The 8,040-nt window shown below is 35.9% G+C and overlaps 1 long non-coding RNA gene across 1 annotated transcript; it reads left to right on the top strand.

Moving 5' to 3' along the window:
* Positions 1–576: 576 nt before the first annotated feature.
* Positions 577–6,000, top strand: LOC149137069 (uncharacterized). Its single transcript, XR_016239108.1, has 2 exons — positions 577–3,382; positions 5,450–6,000. It is a non-coding gene; the product is annotated as an uncharacterized LOC149137069 (long non-coding RNA).
* Positions 6,001–8,040: the final 2,040 nt, after the last annotated feature.

The raw sequence follows: 8,040 nt of genomic DNA, 5'->3' as shown, positions 1-8,040 counted from the left end.
GTTTCAATCATTAGATTGATGAGTGGTCAGGCTGGAGCACCGCTTTAAATTTTTAGTCGAAGGAATCGACCTCAGTGCTTTCTTTTTAAGCCTGGTACTTACTCTATCGGTCTTTTTGCCGAACCGCGAAGTTACGGGCACGTAAACAAGCAAGTTTTCATAATTTTATGCTCATCTAATGGTGAGCTTAGTTTTGTACTCGCCTGGTATACTTACCAGTAATCAAGTATGTTGACGTGATGTCAACAGACCTGATTATAGTTTCCCCGATCGAGATCGGATCGGATCGGATCGGATCGGATCGGATCGGATCAGATCAGATCAGATCGAGTTACACCAGATCAGTTTAGATCTAGTCAGATTAGATCGGAGCTGGTGTCTCGATAGAAGTGAGAAATTGCCGGCCTTTTATAGCCCTAAATACCAAAAGTAGGCGGGGTTAAACTTACGTCATTTATGGAATATCTCAAGAGTCCTCGATTAAAAATATAATACAACGCAATAATATTTGCTTTAGAATCTTCCATTCTTTCAATTTGTGTTTAAAAAAAACGTGTAATTGTGATGACGTAACAATGGAATACTTTCTTATTTGTATTCTCAAAATGTCGGAGTTTTGAAATGACGATTTATAGCATTCATATTTCTGTCTTTCAAGGGTATTTAAGAACAAGAAAATTGAAAAAATTCCAAAGTTCTACTTTTTTTTTTACTGGGGATTATGCCGTGTTTCTATTTTTCTTTCATTACTTGGTTCATAGAATAATGCCAATTATGTTACTGGTACTTGTTTTATAAACTCTGCAGCAATAGAAATTCAATAATACCAACGAGATTCGAAGTGTAGTACCGACTGAAGAAAAAAAAATGGATCATCTCTTTTGTAACTTTCTCCATTGGTATTAAATATCTGAAGGATGAGCAACGCATTCAGCTGAGATTTGAAACCTGACATCGAACCAGCTTTTTTGTTGCTGTTCTTTGTTCACTTTTATATATTCTGAGATTAACATATCCAGTCAACAACAACAATAACAACAACAATAATAATTCTTTGTCACAAAGGCCCATGCATTCAATACAAAACAGGACGTGTAGAGATATACATATGAGTGTGTGTGTGTTTATATGCATATATGTGTGTTTGTATGTATGTCATTATTCAGTTTATTTCAAGATTTTTTGCCAATAGAGAAAGAATCGGTTTCTAACCTAGCTCCAAGGCTCCTTCATTGGGATTTCAACATCAACAACAGTGTATTTTTGTATGTATGTATATATGTATGTATGTAGCTATGTATGTATGTATGTATGTATGTATGTATGGATATATGTATGTATGTATGTATGTATGTATGTATGTATGTATGTATGTATGTATGTATGAGCAGATTTGTATGTTTTATGTATGTATTCTCATGCATATAGTTGCATATCTAGACATGCACATGTATATTTTAAATGATAAACTTCTGGAAAGTTTTACATATCTTTATAGTTCCAGTGATAGATTAGATCTGTAGTCTTCGAATTAGCTTTTTCCTTTCTGGTTTTGGGAAGCCTAATTTCTCAAGATTGGTATTTAGGCAGTGCATTACATATTTGCTCGACTAAAAGCGGTGGTCCAGCATGGCCGCAGTCAAATGACTGAAACAAGTAAAACAGTAAATAGAGTATATATACACGTCTATTTTATTTGATTTTTATTTAGTTTCTTTAATGTTTTGTAGCTTTTCTTAGTGATTTCCCAACCTTCTCTAATCTCCTATCTCTTATCTCTATTTTCATCTCACCAGCACAGGAAGACAGAGTAGCGCTGTTAATCTTAAGCCGGTCCCACGTTGAAAGAGGAGACGCCATTGCTTCTTGATCGGCTTCTCACTCATCATCGACATCGAGTACTAGTGACACCGAACACGAAAATATCTTTTATCTTTTATCTTGTTTCAATCATGAGACTGCGGCCATGCTGGGGCACCGCTCTGAATAATTTTTTTACTTGAATGAATCGACCCCAGTACTTATTTTCTGTAAACTACTTATTCTATTGAGGTCTTTTGCCGAACTGCGAAGTTACAAGAGCGTAAACACAATACCAATTGTCAAGCGGTGGTCAGGGACAAACACACACACACACATACACACAAACATACGCAAACACACACACACACTCACACACTTGCACACGCACACACACATATGCACACACATTCTTTTATTCTTTAACTTGTTTCAGTCATTTGACTGCGGCCATACTGGAGCACTGCTACTAGGTGCGTCTTTCAGTTTCCGTTTACGAAATCCAGTAACAAGGGTTTGATCGATCATCTTGTAAAATGGTAAATATTGCAAAAGTAATGCAAACAAGAAAATGTAACCGTTTTTTTTTTGTTTTTTTTTAAAGGTAGGCATTTTCTCAAACCTGGAGAACTGCAGGTTGATTAAAAGACTAGCAGAGGAGATGTGCCGCACAAATAATGTCTGTTCATCGTGGCTTTTGCTGAACCGCTTTTGCTGAAGACGCTTGCCCCAGATGTCACGCAATGGGTTTGAATCCGGAACTGTATGGTTGAGAAGCAAACTTCTTACCACACACAGCCACGCCAGCATCTGAAACTAAAGGTTTTGATTACAGTATGTAGGTTCCCGAAACGATCACCCATCTAAGTACTAACTAGGCCCGACGTTACTTAACTTCGGTGATCAGAGGAGAACCGATGTTTTCAGCATGATAAAAGTAGTGTTTTAAATATTTTTATTGTTATTGCTTAGCCCCAGGTCCATTTTGATCTAGGAAATCAATAGTAACAGACGACACCCGTTTGACCATCAAATACTACAAAGAGTATGTGATAACCAGGCACTTGTCAAATTTCTAAATTGATTTGTGTGTGTGTGTGTGTGTGTGTGTGTGTGTGTGTGTGTGTGTGTGTGTGTGTGTGTGTGTGTGTGTGTGTGTTTTGCATTGATTCCTTGTAAACAGAGACAATAATAAAACATTAACGTTCATGGAGTGTTTCTCCGAACGAAAATAAATAAAACTCAAATAAGAAATAGATAAGAATAATTCAAATAAAAATATAACTGGATTTATAATTAATGCGATAAACCTCTCCAACATTAACAATCAACAAAGAAGTATGTAGTGAATGTCAAACCAGTACGGTGTGTTGAAAATGATACAAAGTAAAAAATGTGTTTTGTATTAAGGCATTAAGATACTCGTACGCACGTACGTACCTTAGTAAATAATTTCTTCTCTTTAAATATCCACAGCTTACTTATACGAACTGACACTGATGAATAATGATTGCAATAATGATGATGATGATGATGATGATGATGATGACGGTAATGATGATGTATTTTAACTATTCTCAAGGTCAGTGTTTGTACGGTCATTATAGTAGTACATAATATTCATTCTATATAGTCTTCTAAATAGTGACATTGCAAACTTGACACCGACAATATTTCAACTGAAACAGAAAACTAGATATTTTAAGGTGATTGTGGTGGATACCCCATTTCTATAGGGTACAAATTGGGTAACGATTTGAAAAGGAATGGTTCGTTTCTTTACACAGTAAACATTTAGAAATAACATAAAGGTCCCTAAATATTAATTCTATTATTAAGTAAATGGAGTCAGTCGGCACCATTACTGTTTTCTCGCATTACTAGCATACGACGACAAATAAGTAGGTAACATGCGAAATTGCTGAATCTCAGTATTTTTCGGTATTTGACGTAAAGGGGCGTAACTAAACACCAGAAAATATTTAGTCCTGCATTCTAGGGCAAGAAAACAATATTTTGATTCTGAGCCAAAGTTCTTTCAGTTCTCTTGCAGCAAGTCTAGGGACCACCTTGAGGCTCTTTCACTAAAATACGTATCCATAATGGGGCTGGTGATCGTATACAAATCATATATTAGTTATAGAATTAGAAAGAAAAAAAAATAATATAGCTATGTGGTTAAGAAGTTCGCTTCTCAACCGTGTTGTTTCGGGTTCACTTTCAGTGCGTGGTACCTTGGGCAAGTGCCTTCTATTAAGATCCCAGCCGATCAGTACGTGGAGGGTGAACTTGGTAAACTGAAATTGTGTGAAGCTCGTCGTGCGTACATATCTGTGTGTGTATATACACACACACACACACACACACACACACACACACACACGTGTATATGCGTACGCATGCATATGTCTTTCTCTTTATCTCCGACCACCGTTTAAAAACCGGTGTTGGTTTACTTTCGTTCCCTTAACTTAGCGCTTTGGCAAAAAGGACGAATTAATGGGAGCAAGTTGTTTGACTAAATCCTCCATGGTTGCAGTTTAGCGATTGAAACTAGTAAAAGTATAAAAGAAGAGAAAAAAAACATAGCTGTAATAGATTAAAATATGTAGTGTTATTGCTTAATTTTGATTCAGTGAGAACTCTTTCGACGTACGAATATTCAATTAAACAACTAATTGTAGACCATTAGAGAAAATCATATCTAAATTTCTCACAAATATTGGCACAAGGCCAGAAAAGTTAGGGGATGGATGTAACTCAATTACATCGATCCAGGTACTTGTTTTATCGAGTCCAAAAGGCAAACGCGATCTCAGCAAAATATGGACTCAGAAGTTGTTGTTGTTGGCACTCCGTCGCTTACGACATCGAGGATTCCAATTGATCCGATCAACGGAACAGCCTGCTCGTGAAATTAACGTGCAAGTGGCTGAGCACTCCACAGACACGAGTACCCTTAACGTAGTTCTCAGGGATATTCAGCGTGACACAGTGTGACAAGGCTGACCCTTTGAATTACAGGCACAACAGAAACAGGAAGTAAGAGTGAGAAAGTTGTGGTGGAAGAGTACAGCAGGGTTAGCCACCATCCCCTGCCGGAGCCCTGTGGAGCTTTAAGTGTTTTCGCTCAATAAACACTCACAACGCCCGGTCTGGGAATCGAAACTGCGATCCTATGTCCGCGAGTCCGCTGCCCTAACCACTGGGCCATTGCGCCTCCACTATGGACTCAGAAAGTAAAGAGCCTAAATACATGTCGCTAAGCATTTTGTCGACCCCAGTAAAATTTCTGCCAACTCGGTGCCTATAGATGGTAGTTAAGGTGTTTATTGATGTATGAAATGAAATGTAATGCGTATTCTTCAAAATATGGGAATCCGTCACCGAATTTTGATATTGGGTCATTTATATCATAACACCCTGTTATGTCTCGAGGGAGATGCACTTTCATGAGAGTCTATTAAGAATTCACCACTTACAAGACTGTGGAGATTGCAGAGAGAGAGAGAGAGAGGGGGGGAGGCGGAGAAAATGGATGTTATGATATATTTGGAGGGGACACTAGAGTTGAGTGCTATATAAGATATATTAAAGTTTGTGAGATGTGTGTATTGATGCGTTTTTGATTTGGAGTGGTTTTCTATAGATATTTATAGGTATATGGATCAATGTGTGAGAATGTTTACTGGTTGAAAAGAAAAAGAAAAAATCAAACTGACAGCTTTCAAAAATAGCACAAGAAAAGAGAAAATAAGACAGGAGAGAAAGAGAGTGAAGGGGTAGAGTGAATGAGAAGAAAGAGGAGGAGAAGAAGGAGAAGAAGAAGAAGAAGAAGAAGAAGAAGAAGAAGAAGAAGAAGAAGAAGAAGAAAAAGAAGAAAGGGGAGAAGAGAAGACGAAGAAGGGGAGAAGAAAAGACGAAGAAGTAGATGAAAGGGGAAAACAAATAAAGACGACGACGACGATGAAGTGAAGAAGAAGAAGAAGAAGAAGAAGAAGAAGAAGAAGAAGAAGAAGAAGAAGAAGAAGAAGAGGGCATCCAAAGTAGCGAAGTAGGGGGTCGAAGGAAAAAGTGGCTTAACGATGAAAATTAAGTGTAAACTTTAATCTTTGTCGATATTTTAATACAAAATGAGCAAAACGATTTCCCTTGGGAAAAATACAAAATATCACCAAATAAACACCTTTAAGAAAATCAGTTATTTTTATCATACCAGCAAACAATTGTTCTCTCTATTTAGAAAGTCCCACAAGTGAACGTTAAACAAGCTTTGTCTATTAAGTGAACCTATTGTGTATTTCTTACGCGATCAAAGTAGCTATTTTTGTGGCTTTTTACGACTTGGTTTTATGGTTGTTTAGTTTGGCTTGAGTAATGCAACAGGTTCCAACGCAACAATATATATATATATATATATATATATATATATATATATATATATATATATATATATATATATATATATATATATACATACACACACATTATATACACATAGCTACCTTACACACAGCTCCCTTTACAAACACATATATATAAACATATATATTCACACATAAATACATATATATCTACACATATATGTACGTACACAGACACACACACATATATATATATGCATACATAAACACTCATGTAAGAATAATTATATAGCTCTTTCGTTTCTTCATCCTCTCTTGTTCTTTCTACTTTCCTCTCACGCTCTCTTCATATGTATATAAAAGATTATATGTATATATATATATATATATATATATATATATAAAGGATTGTTTGCCAACATAGCATGGCAGTCCTGATTTAGGACGAATATTGCTGTAATTTATCTCCAGGAAACAACGTCTCCAGATGGCTATACGACACGATCTGTGTCCTTTTGTTTTCGAACAAGGGAATCAAGAACCCCCACTCAGTTCAAATTATTCTGTGCTGATGAAGGGAAATAACCCGGAAATCGCGATATACAGATATTGTTTTGAGTTGAGTGGGGGTGCTAGATTCCCTTGTTCGAAAACAAATGGACACAGATCGTGTCGTATAGCCAGCTGGAGACGATATCTCCTGCGGCTAAATTACAGCAACATTCGTCCTAAACCAGGACTGCTATTTTATGTTGGCAAGCAATCTTTACTCCAAAGTACTGTTGCTGAATATCTCTCGTTGTGAGATTTAAAAATAGTAATTTTCTATATATATATATATATATATATAGATGCGTGTCTATGTGGTAAGAAGTTTTCTTCCGACCGCATGGTTCCGGTTTCAATCCCACTGCGTGGCACCTTGCGCAAGTGTTTTCTACTATAGCTTCGGGCTGACCAAAGCGTTGTGAGCAGATTTGGTAGACGGAAACTAAAAGAAGTCCGTCATGTGTATATATATATATGTATATATATATATATATATATATATATTTGTTAAATCCGAAACTAGTTCCTGTTTAATAATGCTTTTTTAGGTGATTTTAAATGTCTTGCCCGCTCACGTTTTTGGTATGCTGCTATATTTCATGTTGAGAACAATTTCGGTCTTAATAGACACAAGATGTGATCTATTTCTAGCGCATTAACTGTCCACGTTAGTGGTCGACGTTATTTTTTAAAATGTACCTTAATCCCCTGAGATTGCAGATAATATTTCTGAATCTCTTTGATTCTTTAGATGCGCTGGCCTCCTGATAATTATTCGATATTAATTAATATATGACTAATTACCAGATTTTATAATTACATATATATATATATATATATATATATATATATATATATATATATATATATATATATATATATATATATATATATATATATATATAAATATAAAAAATGGAACAAAAATGCAATAGAGGATAATAAAACATTCGGACAGATAGAAGATACAAAGGCGGACAAGAGGAACAAGAATTAGAAGGACAGGGGGGAAAAAGGACGATATATATATATATATATATCTATCACCAATATATATATATATATCTATATATATATATATATATATATATATATATATATATATATATATCACCACAATCACTGGGCCATCGGTCACACTGTACGATGCTGCATGTAAAGAATATGTATATATATATGTATATATTTATATGTTTGTGTCTGTGTTTGTCCCCCACCACCATCGCTTGATAACCGTTGTTGGTGTATTTATGTCCCCGTAACTTAGCGGTTCGGCCAAAGGGACGATGGAATAAGTACTAGGCTGACAAAGAATGAGTCCTGAGGT

This window comes from Octopus bimaculoides, chromosome 2, assembly GCF_046866305.1.
Source record: "Octopus bimaculoides isolate indiv1 chromosome 2, ASM4686630v1, whole genome shotgun sequence".
NCBI classification, from domain to species: Eukaryota; Metazoa; Mollusca; class Cephalopoda; order Octopoda; family Octopodidae; genus Octopus; species Octopus bimaculoides.
Note: the sequence above shows the minus strand (reverse complement) of the source record. Positions and strands in the feature narration are given on the sequence as shown.